We start from the raw sequence: 22,262 nt of genomic DNA on the forward strand, positions 1-22,262 counted from the left end.
CAGATTAAAGGGTCATAAAACCCTACATTTTTCTTTCATGATTCAGATACAACATACAATTTTAAGCAACTTTCCAATTTACTTCTATTATCAACTTGTCTTTGTTTTCTTGTTATCCTTTGTTGAAAAGCAAGACGGTACGTTTAGGAGCGTGCACGTGTCTGCAGCACTATATGGCAGCAATGTTATGCATTAGCAAGAGCACTAGATGGCAGTACTTTTGCCTGTCATGTAGTACTCCAGACGTGCACACAATCTATCTAGATATCTCTTCAACAAACAATAACATGGGAACCAAGCAAATTTGACAATAGAAATAAATTGGAAACTATTTTAAAATTGTATTTTAAATTTGGGGTTTCATGTCATTTTAAGAAGGCATCTATATAATCTAGTAATTCACAAATCTGATGAGTTTCTGTTGTGCGCTCTCCAAGCTATGGCTGTGCAAGTTCAAAAGTGCGACTTTACCTATGTGTTTAACACCTTTTTACATAGTCAAACAAAGTTACCTAGGGTCAGTAATACATAAACAAATTAGTGCATTTAAAAAGTCTCTTTAGGCTGCTTTATGGCAATGCTGTTTCTTGACTAAAACAGGATGTCAAGCTTCTGAAGACCAAGCCACTTGAAACAAACTCAAAGACTCTTATGTGGTACCACATATGTGACCTAGATACTTTTATCATTGTGTGAGGCAGCAAAATATGGGTAAAATGAACCTCTTTCAAATAAACACAAATCGAAAGTATGTTTCTGTGCAATCAGTTGCTAAGAAAAAATACATATAAATGTTGCTTTGCTATTCCATATTTAGATATAACAAGTCATGCTACTGAAATGACTAGCTATCAGTCTTTGTTTTATTCATTTGTCTAATCTATTCCTGTTCGTCTAAAACCAAATGTTTTGCTTATCAGAAAAGTGCTAAACACCCAGAGTGTGATGGTTTGTGTCAGAACAAAACTGGTGTCATTTTTATAACAAGCACTTTAACATAACTCCTCACAGTCACAAAATTAAGTGGTACCCTAATTGTTTTAAAAAAAATAGTATTATTATTATGAATAATAATAATAATAATCAATAAAGATGTGTGAAAGAAAAAAAACAACACTAGAAAAACACAGGGTGGAAAGAAATTAATTTATCAGGTAAGCATAAATTATGTTTTCTTTACTACAAGTGGAGAAAGTCCACAATCCATTACTCCTGGGAACTAATATCCAAGTAGTGTAGTCCACAAGTATAGAAACAAAGGGTGGGATTTAAGAGACATCTTTTTAACGGAAAAACTAAATTCACAACCCTAATAAAACCTTAAAAATGGCAAAAACCATGCAAGGATAAAATAACCAACAGACAAATAATCATTATCAGACAACTACCTAAAGGACTTTCCTACCAAAGGCTACCTCAGAAAAAGCAAAAACATAATTTATGTAAGAACTTACCTGATAAATTCATTTCTTTCATATTAACAAGAGTCCATGAGCTAGTGACGTATGGGATATACATTCCTACCAGGAGGGGCAAAGTTTCCCAAACCTTAAAATGCCTATAAATACACCCCTCACCACACCCACAAATCAGTTTAACGAATAGCCAAGAAGTGGGGTGATAAGAAAAAAAGTGCGAAGCATATAAAATAAGGAATTGGAATAATTGTGCTTTATACAAAAAAATCATAACCACCACAAAAAAGGGTGGGCCTCATGGACTCTTGTTAATATGAAAGAAATGAATTTATCAGGTAAGTTCTTACATAAATTATGTTTTCTTTCATGTAATTAACAAGAGTCCATGAGCTAGTGACGTATGGGATAATGACTACCCAAGATGTGGATCTTTCCACACAAGAGTCACTAGAGAGGGAGGGATAAAATAAAGACAGCCAATTCCTGCTGAAAATAATCCACACCCAAAATAAAGTTTAACAAAAAACATAAGCAGAGGATTCAAACTGAAACCGCTGCCTGAAGAACTTTTCTACCAAAAACTGCTTCAGAAGAAGAAAATACATCAAAATGGTAGAATTTAGTAAAAGTATGCAAAGAGGACCAAGTTGCTGCTTTGCAGATCTGGTCAACCGAAGCTTCATTCCTAAACGCCCAGGAAGTAGATACTGACCTAGTAGAATGAGCTGTAATTCTCTGAGGCGGAATTTTACCCGACTCAACATAGGCAAGATGAATTAAAGATTTCAACCAAGATGCCAAAGAAATGGCAGAAGCTTTCTGGCCTTTCCTAGAACCGGAAAAGATAACAAATAGACTAGAAGTCTTACGGAAAGAATTCGTAGCTTCAACATAATATTTCAAAGCTCTAACAACATCCAAAGAATGCAACGATTTCTCCTTAGAATTCTTAGGATTAGGACATAATGAAGGAACCACAATTTCTCTACTAATGTTGTTGGAATTCACAACTTTAGGTAAAAATTCAAAAGAAGTTCGCAACACCGCCTTATCCTGATGAAAAATCAGAAAAGGAGACTCACAAGAAAGAGCAGGTAATTCAGAAACTCTTCTAGCAGAAGAGATGGCCAAAAGGAACAAAACTTTCCAAGAAAGTAATTTAATGTCCAATGAATGCATAGGTTCAAACGGAGGAGCTTGAAGAGCTCCCAGAACCAAATTCAAACTCCAAGGAGGAGAAATTGACTTAATGACAGGTTTTATACGAACCAAAGCTTGTACAAAACAATGAATATCAGGAAGAATAGCAATCTTTCTGTGAAAAAGAACAGAAAGAGCGGAGATTTGTCCTTTCAAAGAACTTGCGGACAAACCCTTATCTAAACCATCCTGAAGAAACTGTAATATTCTCGGTATTCTAAAAGAATGCCAAGAAAAAAGATGAGAAAGACACCAAGAAATAAAAGTCTTCCAGACTCTATAATATATCTCTCTGGATACAGATTTACGAGCCTGTAACATAGTATTAATCACAGAGTCAGAGAAACCTCTTTGACCAAGAATCAAGCGTTCAATCTCCATACCTTTAAATTTAAGGATTTCAGATCCTGATGGAAAAAAGGACCTTGAGACAAAAGGTCTGGTCTTAACGGAAGAGTCCACGGTTGGCAAGAGGCCATCCGGACAAGATCCGCATACCAAAACCTGTGAGGCCATGCCGGAGCTACCAGCAGAACAAACGAGCATTCCTTCAGAATCTTGGAGATTACTCTTGGAAGAAGAACTAGAGGCGGAAAGATATAGGCAGGATGATACTTCCAAGGAAGTGAAAATGCATCCACTGCCTCCGCCTGAGGATCCCGGGATCTGGACAGATACCTGGGAAGTTTCTTGTTTAGATGAGAAGCCATCAGATCTATTTCTGGAAGTTCCCACATTTGAACAATCTGAAGAAATACCTCTGGGTGAAGAGACCATTCGCCCGGATGCAACGTTTGGCGACTGAGATAATCCGCTTTCCAATTGTCCATACCTGGGATATAAACCGCAGAGATTAGACAGGAGCTGGATTCCGCCCAAACCAAAATTCGAGATACTTCTTTCATAGCCAGAGGACTGTGAGTCCCTCCTTGATGATTGATGTATGCCACAGTTGTGACATTGTCTTATCTGAAAACAATGAACAACTCTCTCTTCAGAAGAGGCCAAGACTGAAGAGCTCTGAAAATTGCACGGAGTTCCAAAATATTGATCGGAAATCTCACCTCCTGAGATTCCCAAACCCCTTGTGCCGTCAGATACCCCCACACAGCTCCCCAACCTGTAAGACTTGTATCTGTTGAGATTATAGTCCAGGTCGGAAGAACAAAGAAGCCCCCTGAACTGAACGATGGTGATCTGTCCACCATGTCAGAGAGTGTCGTAAAATCGGTTTAAAGATATTAATTGAGATATCTTTGAGTAATCCCTGCACCATTGGTTCAGCATACAGAGCTGAAGAGGTCGCATGTGAAAACGAGCAAAGGAGATCGCATCTGATGCGGCAGTCCTAAGACCCAACATTTCCATGCATAAGGCTACCAAAGGGAATGATTGTGACTGAAGGTTTTGACAAGCTGATATCAATGTTAAACTTCTCTTGTCTGACAAGGACAGAGTCATAGACACTGAATTTATCTAGAAACCTAAAAAGGTTACCCTTGTCTGAGGAATCAATGAACTGATTGGTAAATTGATCCTCCAACCATGAACTTGAAGAAACAACACAAGTCGATTCGTATGAGATTCTTCGAAAATGAGAAGACTGAGCAAGTACCAAGATATCGTCCAAATAAGGAAATACCAAAACCCTATTCTCTGATTACAGAAAGAAGGGCACCGAGAACCTTTGAAAAAAATTCTTGGAACTGAGGCTAGGCCAAACAGTAGAGCCACAAAACTGGTAATGCTTGTCTAAAAAGAGAATCTCAGACACTAAAAGTGATCTGGATGAATCGGAATATGCAGATACACATCCTGTAAATCTATTGTAGACATATAATGCCCTTGCTAAACAAAAGGCAGGATAGTCCTACAGTAACCATCTTGAATGTTGGTATCCTAACATAACGATTCAATAATGATAGATCCAGAACTGGTCTGAAGGAATTGACCTTCTTTGGTACAATGAAGAGATAAAATAAAACCCCAGCCCCTGTTCCAGAACTGGAACTGGCATAAATACTCCAGCCAACTCTAGATCTGAAACACATTTCAGAAATGCTGAGCCTTGCTGTGTCGACTGGGACACGGGAAAGAAAAGAATCTCTTAGCAGGAGGCCTTAACTTGAAGCCAATTCTGTACCTTTCTGAAACAATGTTTCTGAAACCAGAGATTAAGAACGGAATTGATCCAAATTTCTTTGAAGAAAACGTAATCTGCCCCATACCAGCTGAGCTGGAATAAGGGCCGCACCTTCATAGGTACTTAGGAGCTGGCTATAGGTTTCTATAAGGCTTGGATATATTCCAAACTGGAAATAGTTTCCAAACTGATACCGCTCCTGAGGATGAAGGATCAGGCTTTTGTTCCTTGTTGTGAGGAAAGGAACGAAATGATTATTTACCCTGGAAAGAAAGGGAAAGCAAAGTTGACTTAGAAGACATGTCAGCATTCCAAGTTTAATCCATAAAGCTTTTCTAGCTAAAATAGCTAGAGACATATACCTGACATCAACTCTAATGATATCAAAAGATGGTATCACCAATAAAATTATTAGCATGTTATAGAATAATAATAATGCTATAAAATTATGATCTGTTACTTGTTGCGCTAAAGCTTCTAACCAAAAAGTTGAAGCTGCAGCAACATCCGCTAAAAATATAGCAGGTCTAAGAAGATTACCTGAACATAAGTAAGCTTTTCTTAGAAAGGATTCAATTTTCCTATCTAAAGGATCCTTAAATGAAGTACTATCTGCCATAGGAATAGTAGTACATTAGCAGGAGTAGAGACAGCCCCATAACCTTAGGGATTTTTGTCCCAAAAAACTCTAATCTGTCAGATGGCACAGGATATAATTTGCTTAAACGTCTAGAAGGAGTAAATAAATTACCCAAATTATTCCATTCCCTGGAAATTACTTCAGAAATAGCATCAGGGAGATAAAACACTTCTGGAATAACTACAGGAGATTTAAAAACCTTATTTAAACGTTTACATTTAGTATCAAGAGGACCAGAATCCTCTATTTCTAATGCAAATAACACTTCTTTAAGTAAAGAACGAATAAATTCCATCTTGAACAAATACAAAGATTTATCAGCATCAACCTCTGAGACAGAAACCTCTGAACCAGAAGAACCATTATCAGTATCAGAATGATGATGTTCATTTAAAAATTCATCTGAAAAAAAGAGAAGTTTTAAAAGACTTTTATGTATACTAGAAGGAGAAATAACAGACATAGCCTTCTTAATGGATTTAAAAAATAAAATCTCTTATGTTATCAGGAACACTCTGAAAATTAGATGTTGACGGACAGCAACAGGTAATGTAACAGTACTAAAGGAAATTTTATCTGCATTAATAAGTTTGACATGACATGCAATACAAATAACAGCTGGAGAAACAGATACCAAAAGTTTATAGCAGACTTAGCTTGGTAGCTCCAGCACTGTGCAGTGATTTTCCTGTAGTATCTTCTGACTCAGTTGCAACGTGGAACATCTTGCAATATGTAAAAGAAAAAAAAACAACATATAAAGCAAAATTGAACAAATTCCTTAAATGACAGTTTCAGGAATGGGAAAAAAATGCCAGTGAACAAGCTTCTAGCAACCAGAAGCAATAAATAATGAGACTTAAATAATGTGGAGACAAAAATGACGCCCATATTTTTTAGCGCCAAAAAAGACGCCCACATTATTTGGCGCCTAAATGCTTTTGGCGCCAAAAATGACGCCACATCCGGAACGCCGACATCTTTGACGCAAAATAATGTCAAAAAATGACGCAACTTCCGGCGACACGTATGACGCCGGAAACGGAAAAGAATTTTTGCGCCAAAAAAGTCCGCACCAAGAATGACGCAATAAAATGAAGCATTTTCAGCCCCCGCGAGCCTAACAGCCCACAGGGAAAAAAGTCAAATTTTTGAGGTAAGAAAAAATATGATAATTCAATGCATAATCCCAAATATGAAACTGACTGTCTGGAAATAAGGAAAGTTGAACATTCTGAGTCAAGGCAAATAAATGTTTGAATACATATATTTAGAACTTTATAAATAAAGTGCCCAACCATAGCTTAGAGTGTCACAGAAAATAAGACTTACTTACCCCAGGACACTCATCTACATGTTTGTAGAAAGCCAAACCAGTACTGAAACGAGAATCAGTAGAGGAAATGGTAAATATAAGAGTATATCGTCGATCTGAAAAGGGAGGTAAGAGATGAATCTCTACGACCGATAACAGAGAACCTTATGAAATAGACCCCGTAGAAGGAGATCACTGCATTCAATAGGCAATACTCTCTTCACATCCCTCTGACATTCACTGCACGCTGAGAGGAAAACCGGGCTCCAACTTGCTGCGGAGCGCATATCAACGTAGAATCTAGCACAAACTTACTTCACCACCTCCCTTGGAGGCAAAGTTTGTAAAACTGATTTGTGGGTGTGGTGAGGGGTGTATTTATAGGCATTTTAAGGTTTGGGAAACTTTGCCCCTCCTGGTAGGAATGTATATCCCATACGTCACTAGCTCATGGACTCTTGTTAATTACATGAAAGAAAACACCAAAATGGTAGAATTTAAGAAAAAATAGCTACCTAGCAAAGTTCAACTACTAAAGTCTCATTCCTTAAAACAAGCCAAGAAATGGCAATCGATCTAATCGATAAACTTTTCAGGATTACTTTGGGGTGAGAGCAGGTTAATAACAATATTTACTAATCAGCTGATTATTTCACCTGTGCTCCAGTTCAGATATCCTCAAAATCTGGGCTGTTAGGGAGGCCTGAGAACAGGTTTGAAAACCAGTGATCAAACATAATGAACAGCAATTAAGTTGGAAGCTAACCTGCCTCCAAAAAAAGCCTTATGGAACTGAAGTCTCAACAAAGACGACAAAGAAAGGACAGAAGCTTACTGCAGGTTTCTGTAACCAGAAAAGAAAAGAAACTAGAAGTTTGTCTGAAAACTATAGTAGCGTCAATATAATACCTTGATTAGAAACGACACTAGGAAAGAAATCAAATATAGTCCTAACAAACTGCCTTATCCTAAAAAAATAGGATAAGGAAGAACACATAAAAGAGCAGATAACACGGAAAATTAAAAAGAGAAGCCTGCAAAACCCTAAAAAACAAAATAAGACTCCAAGAAGGAGATAACTGGTTTAACTAACTAGCCAAAGCTAGAAAAAATATGAATATCTGAAAGATTAGCAATTTTCTTAAAGGAACAGTAAAGGTTCAGAATAATGTTATATAATTCTGCACACAGTGCAGAATTATATAACATTATTTAAGAGGTAACTTGAAAAATGTAAAATTATTTTCAGAATTTTCATTGAACGTTGGACTCCGCTCCAGGATCTACTGAGTGGGTCTTGAATATCCAAAGCGCTTCACAGGCTTGCTGGTTAGTAACAGCACGCCCGGTTGCGCTATTGGAATAAATGTAGCTCGCTCCCGCTACTAGACCAGAGCGGGAGTGAGCTACATCTATTCCAATAGCGCGACCTGGCGTGCTGTGACTAACCAGCAAGCCCGTGAAGCGCTTTGGATATTCATGACCCCTTCAGTAGATCCTGGAGCGGAGTCCAACGTTTAATGAAAATTCTGAAAATATTTTTACATTTTTCAAGTTACTGCTTAAATAATGTTATATAATTCTGCACTGTGTGCAGAATTATATAACATTATTCTGAACATTTACTGTCCCTTTAAGAGAAAGAACTCAAAGAGCTGAAATCTGACCCTTCAAAAAGAACTGGACGGATAAACCCTTATCCAATCCATCCTGCAAAAAAAAGTCTAGGAATTCTGAAAAGAATGCCAGGAAAATACCATAATCATACATCAAGAAATAAAGGTCCTCTAAACCTTATAATAAAACGTCCTGAATACAGGCTCACAGACCTATAACAGAGACTCCATAACAGAATCAGATAAACCTCTCTGCTTAAAGGGACAGTTTACTCAAACATTTTCTCCCCTTTAATTTGTTCCCAATGATCCACTTTACCTGATGGAGTGTATTAAATTGTTTACAAATAGCTCCTTTACCCTTATATTGGCATGTGAAATAGTTGATTTAGCATGTGGTATCCCCACCTATTCTGAAAGTTTGTGGCCGCATGTCCAAGCTATAGATAAGCTTTGTAAACACAGCCAGCAGAAGAAATTATACTCTCAGTGGGTTATAGCAGAGATAAGGTAGTACAATGTTGATTTTCCATTGTTCTCTCCAAGTACTGGTGATTGTTTTATGGACAGATATAAGATAAAGAAACATGTATATGTACACAATATGATACAGTAATGACATCTGATTATACCTACAAGCTCAACCCATTTATTAGGTTGTGGCTTCAAAACACAAAATCAGAGCTTTAATATACACAATAGCAATTGTAAACACATTAAGGGAAAAACTATTTTACAGTATACTGTCCCTTTAAGAACTATTCAAACTCCATGCCATCAGGCTTAGAGATTCAAGAACAAAAATCTAAAATGCAAAGAGACCCAAAAATAGATAACTGGATATCTGAACCAGATTCACATACAAAAAAACTGCGAGACCAAATCAGAGCAAACAGAATCACAGACGCTCCCTCTAGACTAATTAGACAACTACCATGGAAGAAGAACCAGAGGTGGAAAAAACCCATAAGGTAGTCAAAATGACCAAGGAACCACCTAAGCAACCACAAACACTGCTTCAGGATCCATTGACCTAACACAGTACCTGGAAAGTCAGAGAACGAAACAAGACTATAAGGTCTATCTCTGGGAGTCACCGAAGATCCACTATCTGATAGAAAATATCCAGAAGAAGAGACCACTCTCCTGGATGCTGAGACTAAGAACTGAGAAAACCAGATGATCACTCCAGGAATATGAACAGCAGAAAATAAATAACAATTGACTTCTGCCCAAGAAAGAATTCACAATACTTCCCTCATGGCTAGGGAACTGAGAGTTCCCCCTTGAAGACTGACATATGCTGAAATCAGCGATAAGACTCCCTTTCCAACAGAGGCCAACTTTAAATGGACTTTGAAAATTTAAAAATATTAAAAAGGAAGCCTCGTCCCTGAGGAAACCTATAACCCCTTGCACTCTCTAAGACTCCTGGATGGTCCCATCCTCAAAGACATGCATCTGTAAAGCATACAGATCCAGTAGGAGGAAAAAAAGAAGTCCCTGCGAAAAAAAGCTGATGATACAGTCACCAAGACAGAGACTGGCTCAATCTAACATTTTGAAGAAATAGAGTAAGACCCCTGCATCCCTAGTGAAGCATACAAAGCTGAAGACGCTTCATGAGAAAGCAAGCAAACGGAATAGCATCTGAAGGCGCCAACATGCAAAGAGGAACTGAGGTAGCAATAGAAGCAATAGACAGATGGACAATACAGACACTAATCCATACCAACAGAGGATATGGAATAGAACTAAGTATATTGTAAATTCATAAGAGGAGGCAAAAGACAAGTCCCCTGCGACCACTAGGGAAGGGTAAATTCCCAGGAGTAATGGATTGTGGACCCTCATCACCTGTATGAAAAATGAATTACCTACAGTAGGGCCTTAATGTGAGCATCATCTAAAAACAGGTGAATATGGCTTAGCAGTTAAAAGGTTAATTATGTGAAGTAAAGAAATTCTGAATATACTTTCATTACCTATTTTGTCTGCATTTCTTGTAATTAATGCAGAAAACTGCCCGCCCCACTGATAAGTAGGATTCAGATATCAGAGTTTACAACATTCTACACAGTGATTACTTGACCAGTGCAGGAGATCATTTATATAATTAGGGCAGAAATAGCGAAAAGATAAACAGTACTCAGAGAACTTCAAGGGTGTATATCTAGACTGCAAAACATTCCAATTTTGCTAACAGTAATGCATTTACCAAAGTTATTTATACAAAATATATTAAATGTTACAAAGAGAATACAGCGTGTGTGCACTCACCCTGCAAAAAGTAATCTGCAAAAGTGCACAATTTGATTTATATATAAGTAAAAGTGCTAGAACTGCATTTTAAAGTACATTTGAAATAATGATTTTTTTTGTCTGAGTAAGGGGAGTCATTTTAATAAAATAGAAATTACTTGAAAATGACAGTACACTGTTACAGATAGATTTTACACACACACACAAACATATAGCTAATTTTTACCCCCCCCCCCTAATAATCATTTTAATACCCTCCGTATTAGCAAAATACACAAAACAGCACTAACCAACATTTAGTACAGATGGTCCTCTGTAAAGTTGGTGCTGATTAGTCATATTTTGCATAACAATATCTATTAATTCCCTGCACACACTTTCCGTATAGCTCTTCTCTTCATGTCACCATCATATACACAAACAAAACACCAACAAACCTGCTACTTTCAGATGCCATGTTCTTGATGTTTCATGTTACAACTGGTCAAGAGCTGATTTTCCGTCTCTGACATACACAGATAAAGATAACAGAGGAATGCTTAAATATAAACAGGGTATTTGAGATGTATACAATTTATTTGTTTTGAAAAACAGATGTGTCTGGACTGAAAAACTTTTTGTGCTTCAGATTTTCCTTCTCGCTTCTCCTACTACTTCTTTACAGCTATCCTTCTCTTTAGTTCAGGAGTAGCCAAGTTAGGGTCTAGTCTAAAATAAACTTTCATGATTCAGATAGAGAATGACATTTTAAACAATTTTCCAATTTACTTTTATCACCAATTTTGCTTTGTTTTAATGGTATTCTTAGTTGAAAGATAAACCTAGGAGTTTCATATGCTAATTTCTTGAAGGCCGCCTCTAACATAAATGCATTTTGACAGTTTTTTCACCACTAGAGGGTGTTAGTTCATGTGTGTCATATAGATAAAACTGTGCTCAAGCACGTGGAGTTCCAGGGAGCCAGCTCTGATTGGCTAAAATGGATGTCTATCAAAAGAACTGCAATAAGGGGGCAGCTTGCAGAGGCTTAGATACAAGATAATCACAGAGGTAAAAACATAATTTATGTAAGAATTTACCTGATAAATTAATTTCTTTCATATTGGCAAGAGTCCATGAGCTAGTGACGTATGGGATATACATTCCTACCAGGAGGGGCAAAGTTTCCCAAACCTCAAAATGCCTATAAATACACCCCCACCACACCCACAGTTCAGTTTAACGAATAGCCAAGAAGTGGGGTGATAAGAAAGGAGCGAAAGCATCAACAAGGAATTAGAATAATTGTGCTTTATACAAAAAAATCATAACCACCATAAAAAGGGTGGGTCTCATGGACTCTTGCCAATATGAAAGAAATGAATTTATCAGGTAAAGTCTTACATAAATTATGTTTTCTTTCATGTAATTGGCAAGAGTCCATGAGCTAGTGACGTATGGGATAGCAAATACCCAAGATGTGGCACTCCACGCAAGAGTCACTAGAGAGGGAGGGATAAAAATAAAGACAGAAAATTCCACTAAAAAATGAATCCACAACCCAAATCAAAAGTTTTAAATCTTATAATGAAAAAAAACTGAAATTATAAGCAGAAGAATCAAACTGAAACAGCTGCCTGACGTATTTTTCTACCAAAAACTGCTTCTGAAGAAGAGAAAACATCAAAATGGTAGAATTTAGAAAAAATAAGTAAAGAAGACCAAGTTGCTGCTTTGCAAATCTGATCAACAGAAGCTTCATTCTAAAAAACCCAGGAAGTGGAAACTGACCTAGTAGAATGATCCGTAAACCTCTGAAGCGGAGATTTACCCGACTCTAAATAAGCATGATGAATCAAAAAGCTTTAACTAGGACGCCAAAGAAATGGCAGAAGCCTTCTGACCTTTCCTAGAACCAGAAAAGATAATAAATAGACTAGAAGTCTTTCTGAAATCTTTAGTAGCTTCAACATAATATTTCAAAGCTCTTACCACATCCAAAGAATGTAAGGATCTCTCCAGAAAATTCTTAGGATTAGGACACAAAGAAGGGACAACAATTTCTCTACTAATGTTGTTGGAGTACACAACTTAGGTAAAAATTTAAACGTAGAAATCTAGCACAAACTTACTTCACCACCTTCATAGGAGGCAAAGTTTGTAAAACTGAATTGTGGGTGTGGTGGGGGGTGTATTTATAGGCATTTTGAGGTTTGGGAAACTTTGCCCCTCCTGGTAGGAATGTATATCCCATACGTCACTAGCTCATGGACTCTTGCCAATTACATGAAAGAAAAAAATGTGTTTGTCCCGTAGTTTTATACATATTTTTTTTTTATTTTGTTAAGCCATGTTCCAAACTTATTGAAATTTAGGACATCTCCATAGATAATGGTCAGTATCTGTTCATATTCATCTTTATAGTAGTGTCAATTACATGTAGTTATTTGAAAAATGGTGTATAATGTTCCTTTAATATATGTTGGAAATAAAACATTGACAGCGAAGTGGGTTTTTGAGGATTTGCCGGCCAGTTGTCCTACACTTCTGTTTCATGTTCATTATTGCAGCTTTGGAATGCTCCGTAACCCCTGATTATTGATGCTCCTTATATAGTTCAAGTATTTTACCTGTACCTTTTATTTTGCAACATTCTACAATTGTTTGTGATTTTTTAATTAAAATTGTATTTATAGATTTATTTTGGTTGATATGCCTGAGAACAATTTTAACTGATCACATACCCCCTCTACGGAGAGGAGGCAATAGGACACAGAAGCTACTACGTATGGAATCAAAATGGATATATATATTAGACACAGTAGCACCCAGAGGCCTGAAAACCATACTGGATTTTAGCCCTTTCTTTGGCAAATAATTAATCTTTAACACTTTGTACTAAGTTGACAACCAGGTCTTGTTCCCATACGGGCTTCCAAAAGATATGGACTTCATGTGTGTATATATATATCCTGTAACATATAGATTGTTCAAAATCCACAATATACCTCAGTTGGATCCCTTCTCTATCAAACTCATTAGAAGTATATATTTAAATTGAGAGTATACCATGGATATAGTCCTTTATTATTTTCTTTTAATGTTTAGCTTTATACATAGATTATTTGATATTGCACGGTTGGTGATTCAATGATAGGAAATTGCACCCCCTAAATGTGCCTATAGATGATGTATTTCGTTACTGAAAATGGTTCCGTTATATAAGGCAGAAAGATATACGTGAGTTTGACAGCTGTCAAAATCAGCTGATCTCTGCAGTCACATGGTGGGGAGTCGATCGGCGCGACACCTATTATTGACGCACATGGCACGGTTAGCATTCCTTATTATTGTAATTAGATTCTTGTATAATTTTTTGTTCTGATCTTCATTTCGATTTATTTGTCTAATAGATTATGGGTTTAATTTTTACATTATTTAATATAGGCATATTAGCATATTTTAAGGCTACTGTAACTATTGGTATTAGCCTACATTAGGCTATATTATATAATAAGCCTGCATTAGCTATTTTATATGATAAACGTTCTTTGGGTTATTAAGCTAATATATTAGCCTATATTAAGGCTATTTTATATAATAACATGTGTTTAGATTATTATATAGTATATTAGCCTATGTTAGGCTTCATTATATTTCTCAGTTTTTTTCTAATTTTAAGGATATTAACTGTATTAACACTTTATAAAATACGTTTCTAGCCTGTATTAGGCTATATTAAATTTAAGTATATTTGCCGGGTTTTTTGGCTATATTTTATAATGAGCCTATATTAAGGTTATACTAAATATGGTATATTTACCGGTATTTAGGCTACATTATTCAGCAAACCTGTATTAGGTTTCATTATATATAGCATATTTAACTATATTTAGCCTGTATTAAGGCTATACTATTAGATAACTACTTTTGCCTGTATTAAGACCATATATATTATATTATAACTATATATTAGTCTGTATTAAGGCTACATGGAATATAGTATATTAAGCCTGTTGAAGGCTATATCTCTTGTAAGTATTTAAAACCTGTAGTAAGCTATAGGGCTTATGTTGGTCTAATGTTGCAGCATTTGCTTTAGACCTTTCAGACATAGCCTCAATCCTAGCCTGGTACGTTATTAGACTAGGTCAATGGTAAGTAAATTAAGCCTGTATAGGCTATTTCAAATCTAAGTATATTGTGAAGCTGAATGGTTCTTATAAGAGCTTATGTCAGATCTTTTATTTAGGCCAGAGGGACTGATCTCTGTGGTGTAGTACTTCCTACATTTTACTGCCCTCTGTTAACTTTTCTGGGGATCTGATCGCCCTCCTCTAACCTTTAGAGTAACTATCTTTGATCAGAGAGGTGATATGATATATTATTGTCCTGTCAATGTAAGGAATATGTATCTGCAATAAATGAGACAGATATAATTTTCTATATTGTTCCATCTTCCTTATTTATTTGAAATAGTAGGTTCATAACTGTTTTAAGATAGTATTTTGATTTTGTCTTTTTTCTTTCATTTGTAGACTCAAGTTTGATATCCCTCTAGGTTTGTAATTGTATTAAAATACCTTAGGTTGATAGGTTGCCATGGTTAAGTAATTCACCTGATAACGCAAAGCCCAGGGATTGATTCCAAGGTAGTAGTTTTTTCAGTCAGTGAAAGCATTAACATATGGTGCAGTGTGTGTGTATGCATATATCATAGCATTGTATATATATATATATATATATATATATATATAAATATATATATATATATATATATATATATATATATATGGTATGTATGTATATATATATATATATATATATAATCATTTTATCAAACACATTCTTTATTTATGGATCTTCCACAATGCATTTTTGCAAAGTCAATGTTCCTTTACAGATTTTGTCTATGGCACCGGTAGAGGAATCCCTCGATATTCCTAAGATCTCTCAAACTGTTTCAATTCCCCGTCTTCCTTCGGGAAAGAGGATTTTTTTTTTGCTCATATTGATTTGACCTTTGCGGTCACACTAAAGTATATCTTCCCCCCCCCTTCTTCTGAGGCGGATCTTAAGCCCTCTCAACTCTGGAAGGCCTTACGCCCCTCTCCCAGGCGTCGCATTTAGGGGTTCTGTTTTATCTGTTCTGTTATACCTGCTAAAACTTTCTTTGTTCTCCTTTAATCGGTTTATCTATTCTTGCCCTTGATGTAATTCGGCTATCTCCTCCGGTGCTGTGCTGAGAGCTCACGCGGACGCGTGCCTGACCAGTGACTAGCTCCGGTCAGTCATGCGAGTCGCGGATCAGCACGACACTGGTTCTTATTGTGGTTTTATTTCTTTATACTTTCTTTTTATGCTTCCTTTGGAATTTTCTTTTCCTTGTGTCTCTCTCTTTCTATCCTCTTCCTTCTTCTAAGTAGATTTTTTGCCTTAGTTGAATCAGCCATTCCTGACATATTAAATCATTCTTAGCCCTTTTCGGAGGTATCCCTGAATTCCAGTGAGACCCGCTCTAAACCCTGTCACCCTGACTTCTAAACTATCTAGTTCAAAATTAGGGTATCTTTTATCCACACAATTAGCTGGGGAAGCCCTTATCTCCCAGTCCCTAGTAGGGGCATATCTCAAGCCCAATGATCGATATCCCCTCCCCCGGGCTTTTCACATAGGGGTGATTGAACCTACTTCCTAGAGGTAATATGGGGTTAAAAGAATCCTCCCCCCGAGGGTTTTCAAGAGGGGTTTCAGAGCTTCGACTCGATTTTATTAAAGACAGGAGGCCAATATCCCCCCCCCTTCTGTTCCCTCTCTTGATTTGTTAGATTTTGTTTTCTAGAAATTCCAACTAATGATGTTATTGCTGTTGGTATTCCTTTCTGGGATTAGTTGTTACTTTTCGTTTTTTTCTCTTTCAGAGACTCTGGATTTAATTTCCTCATTTATCTTCGGCCCATGTCATCTGTTGATTTTCCGTTTCCTGGGAGTCGCTGTTCCATTCTGGGCTATGATGGATTGCCATTAAGTCGTTTTTCTTCTTCATTGGTTCCGCTGTCTTCCGGTCAAAGAAAAGAGGAAGTGCTGGACTTGTTCATTACAGTTTATTAGACTGATGTGTGCTGATTGGTGCAGCCTTGTTACTATGTTATTATTTTTTTTCTCTGTATGTTGTCATTGCTGCTGTTTGGATTCAGTAAAGATTTGATGCAAAATATTTGCCTCCTGTCTTTAATAAAATCAGGATTATTTAGTCACCATAGGCTATAATAATCCAAATTTTCACTATTAAAATGTATCATTTTTTTTTTTTTTTATAAAATGTCTCTACGACCTGTGAATTCTATTCTGCTTTCACTGTTGCTTGTATTCATATCAGATTTGATGGCCAAATATTTCTTACTTACAGGGTACTTCATCACCTTGAATTTAGCTAAGACAGCAATGGATCTCATTGCTATTAATAAAGAATAAAGCTATGATAATATTTAATGAAAACAAACAGTTTGGCTTGTAAAACAGATTTTGTTGTCTAGTAAACCTTTATTTCCCCCATGGGCGCCAAGCCGGATTTACAGCACAGCCATTGGCTAAGAGGTGAAAACGTCACATTTTAGCCAAAAAATTTTTTTAGCCGTGGGCTGCTGTAGGAGCTAAGAGCGGCGATCGATTGAATCAAACAAAGTAGCTTTCTACATTAAGTATCGTATACTTCATGAATGAAAGTGCCCTTTATTTGTTTCAATAGTTTGTATAACGCTAGGATTTACTTTCACCTTAATCGTTTCACAGTTTCATTGCAGGGAGAAGTGAGTGACAAAAAGAAACGATAAGAGTTAAAGAGGAATATTTTCCAACTTTTGTCTTCGGCTACAACTTAGATTGTAAGCGGGTGCACAGTCCTATAAACCTTGTCTCTGCACAACAAATAAAGATGACAAGAATAATAAACTGATTAATAACATTTATGTGTAATTTTACAGTTCACATTTTTTTCATGTCTAAACACTGACCTGAAGAATCTGAAGCCCATTATTAATAAATATAAGAAGAGGAGTAGTAGTTATGAGCAAACGCCAAAGAATAATGTAGAGGGCACAGTGATTTCTACAACCTTAGAGCTGTAAGTAACCGAGGCAAAGACCTACAAATACAGTTGCTGGAGCAAAACTACAAGAAAAATTGTGTTGCCAGATGGTAAAAGTCAAACGCAGTCAGTGTAATTTACGTAAATAGTTAGCTGAAAACTAGCACCAAAAGGGTTGAAAACCAGAGCTCTAGCCCTTTGGACAAGCCACTAAGGCCAATTACTGCCACATTTAATCTTATTACTAAACTATCTACCAGCTTGCACCACAGGAAGAACATGAAGCAAGCCTTTGTTGTTTTGTGATGATGAAAGCTATAGTAATTTAATGAATATAATGTGCTAATAAATACATCTTTATAGACCACGTACGTTACAGGAAAAGTGAATCACTGCTTTCATTTGATACACGTTTTTGATTAGTTCTGGTTATTATAAAGTTGAAATCTAAATTACGCAAAGCAATAGATCTGGAGTTAGGCATAAGCAGTCAGTTCTTAATTTAAAAAGTTAGCTATTTTCTTGTTTTAAACTGTTTGTCATTATTTAAAGGATTACTAACTTTGGATTTTCCCATGCAAAACGAAAGATACTAATACAATTGCAATGATCACACAAATCTAATGTACCTTATTATGTGCAGAAACGAAGCTCCCTTTATTACTAAAATAATGTGTTTTTTTCCCCCCTGACATCACGTCATTCAGACCTCAAATGTGGGCCGTCTAAGGGATAACATAATTGCCAATAGGACGGCGATTATTTGCATGTAATTACAATATAATTGCGTCAGTCTACGCATGCGCATTTGTCTTTGCTTACTATCGCATGCGCATATTGTGGCACAGGAGCCAACATGACCGAGTGAGGAATAAAAATAACGTATGCGATGATGTTGCACTAACTTGCGCACGCGCATTGCGTCGAGGAATCGCCATCTTCCAAATGGAATTGTCACCCAGGATTGGAAATCAGTAACGGCGAGAAAATCAGTGGGTTTGGAAAAATGTAATATTTTATAAACTAATATGTAATAAACGTTGTTTACAACATGATCAGCATTGAAAATCTTTTGATTGACAGGTATACTATTGAAATATAACAAATCGATTTTTTACTACAATGTCCCTTTAAGCCTACATAATTTATAATAATATATTACACTAAGAGTTGTCAGAGTAAGACTTTCAGCTTTGTAGTACCACTGGAAAAGCCAATATGAAATAACATCTATACTGCTATAAAACAGCTGTATACTTGAGAGTCATATAAAGACAGATCTAGAGGAAGTTTGTGAGGATTTATCTCTAATTAAATGTATGGACAACGGTGCCGCAGATAAACTAGCTTATTTTTATTATTTCAATGTAGCTGAAATGATGGCTTCAACATAGCAGAACAAGCAGTATTAAAAAGGAACCTAATTTTACTATGATATACTGTATGTACTGAGGGTATCTAACACACATTGGCCTAGATTACAAGTAAAGCGCTAATTTATTGCACGCCCGTAAACAGGCACATTGGACCCATTTACGTGTGCACGATAAATAACCAGCCATTACAAGTGGCTGGTTAATGCTAATGCGTGCTAGCAATAGCACTTTGCGCTATTACTATTTAGCTTAACCAGAGATCAGATGTCCCCCAAAATAAAGTGTAGTGTGCCTTAATAAAACAAAACAAAAAAAGAGCTACTGTTTGAATTTAGGCCACATGGACTTATACGGAAATAATATTATGGTAATGAACAACAAAATGTAACACAATGGACTGTTTGACACTTTGATATTTTGTAACTGGAAAACTTCAATAAAAATAAAGTTAAAAAAAAAAAAAGAACATTTTATTAAAATATAACTGCACAAAGCACTTTTAAAGGGACATTATACACTCATTTTTTCTTTGCATATATGTTTTGTAGATGATCTATTTATATAGCCCATAAAGTTTTATTTTTAGAAAAATGTATAGTTTTGATTATTTTTAAATAACATTGATCTGATTTTCAGACTCCTAACCAAGCCCCAAAGTTTTCTGAGAATACCGTCAGCTACCTACTCCAGCTTGCTCCTGTTTGTGTAAATGGTCTTTTCATATGCAAAAGAAGGGGGAGGGGGAAGTGTCTTATTTCCCACTTGCAATGGGCTTTCCAGCTAACTTTTCAACAGAGCTAAACTGAGAGTTTCTAAGTAAGTCTTTAAACCGTTTTATCATGGATTTTTATATCAGTATCTGGGCATCTGGTTCTTTATAGTAGTGTCTATTACATACAGTTCTATACAAATGAGTGTATACTGTCCCTTTAAGGGGTTAAATTGAGTGAGTGTGGGGTGTTGAAAAAAACAGAACTGACAAGTGCCTTTACATTGCGGTCTATGGGGACTGTGTTAAAACTGTTAATATATATTTATATGCTTATATATATATATATAAATTTATATATTAATATGTGTATATACACATATAAACACATAAATATACATGTATATATTCATATATATTTTAACTTTGCTGCGCGACTTACCACCTTCGCTGTGCTAGGTTCTCTGCCGTGACTATCGGCATGAGAACGAGGCTCCCATTGGAGCCTATGGAAGCGCACTCTCTTGAGCGCAAAGCTTTCACGCAATGTGAATGCGAGGATGCGTTCGCATTGTGCTTAACTTGTAATACCAGCGCAGATTTGCTTGCGAATGCCCAATTTTGTGCTCCACTTGTAATCTAGCCCATAGTGAGTTGGGGTCAGTAATTCAAAAAGTACAGACAATTTAGTACACTGTGCATTAGAGTGTGCCTTTTTTCTTTTTCATTTGTATTGGATTTTTTTTTTAAGAGCATAAGCTAACATGCATAGGTACATTTCATTACATTAAGATCACAAATTTTGTGTCAAAATACAAAATATATAAATATTTACAAAAATGTCCTTTCCTTTCACTGTAGTCTCCTCACAAAATAAAAGTAATAACCAATATGCTTCACTTATGGCAACCCTAAATGTGCCAAAGGACCATGCAAAATGTATTAAATTACATTAAGTACGTACCTGAAGGCTAAGCAGGTCGCTAAAAACCAACAGTGAAGTAGGAGTTGTCCATATCAGCCTGTTAGCAGGGATTTCATGTAAACCACAATACTAATTTAACCAGCTTTAGCTTATTTCTGGCCCTTTTGTATGTATAGCGGAAATTATTTTAGTTTAATGTATTTTTAAAGAAGCACAAAATAAAACATGAATTAAAAAGGCACTGGTCAAGTCGGAAAATAGGATTTCTATTAGAGGACACTCTCCAGCCCAAGAGAAAAACATAGGATCATTAGAGGAGGCTGCCGCTCAAAGCGGTTTAGCTACTAAGAACTAATACTATTTGTGTATAATGTTTTGCCAGATCATGTTAATACAGATAAGTACATTTGATGTCTACATATCTCTATAAACTTCTACCGTGGCAGTGAACTGCTAATCAATTCCTGTACTTCTGGATTAGTCGTCATTTCTAGACACTTCCTATACCATTGCCGTATTCCTAGACCATGATGTCATATCCTATTTTCCATTGTTTTGCTCCTTTGCTATCTGTACACAATTTATTTTCAGACTTTATGATCAAATATTCTTTTAGGTACTTTCCAATATAACTCATTTCTGTTTGACTAAACATCCACTGGTAAACATATACCGCTGCAAACAAACTGCCTGTAAAAGTGATTATTGCAGCCTCTCCAGTTTATTATCCCTATGCAATGTAAACCTTGACATTGTAATTTACACAGGTGTCTAATAACTTTTTAATGAAAGATTGATTATATATTTTCAATAAACCTTATTATGATCATAAATCAGGTCTATTCATTTGTCACATTACCAATATTTCATATTATAACATTACAAAACAGTGCACAGAGCGGGATTTCAATAAGTTGACATAGAGTTGTACAAAAATATGGGTGTTTTATATCCCAGAATGCCTTAGTGCCTCGAAAATATAGAATACTATTTTTTTTACAGTATTATTCAAGAAAGTAAAATGACAAAAGGGAACCACTGGCCTTATATTGAGCTGCCTTATGTATAACTATGCTAATGGGCCAATCTTGTGACACACATTTAACATTTAATCTATTGCTGATAAAGTTTAAAATAATAATAATTTATACAATTGTTCTGCTCTCTAAAGCAGCTTTATTATTATTAATATTATTATTTAAAAAAAAAAAAAAAAAAACACTGCCACCATAGAAGGTCCAATCAACCCATTCTAGTGCAAATATAAAATAATAAATAAAACATAATAATAAAATATCCACTTTCAGCTACATATAGCCATATTAGTATCCGGGGTGGCATAGGAGCACATATTTAACTATGTGTTTATTCCCTTTGCTGGGTAATACAAAACAAATTTGTGTGACAATAAAATGTGCCAACAAAAATAAAAATAAAACTCCTGAGAATGGTGAGGCTAAAACGTGTGCAAACTCTCTAGTCAGTGGCCCTATTCTAAGCCAGCAGAAATGACACGCCAATTATTTGTTTTCTTCATTTGTCTTTGCTGTTCCAAACCATTAGACGACTCATAGTTTAAATTAGCAAAAGTG

At 36.0% G+C, this 22,262-nt stretch overlaps 1 protein-coding gene across 2 annotated transcripts in view; it reads right to left on the reverse strand.

Annotated features, from left to right (window-relative positions):
* ATG5 (autophagy related 5) overlaps positions 1-22,262 on the reverse strand; it is a 555,868-nt gene that overhangs the window by 189,135 nt on the left and 344,471 nt on the right. The gene's annotated exons all lie outside the window — the stretch shown is intronic.

This window comes from Bombina bombina, chromosome 4 (assembly GCF_027579735.1).
Source record: "Bombina bombina isolate aBomBom1 chromosome 4, aBomBom1.pri, whole genome shotgun sequence".
Classification (NCBI taxonomy): domain Eukaryota; kingdom Metazoa; phylum Chordata; class Amphibia; order Anura; family Bombinatoridae; genus Bombina; species Bombina bombina.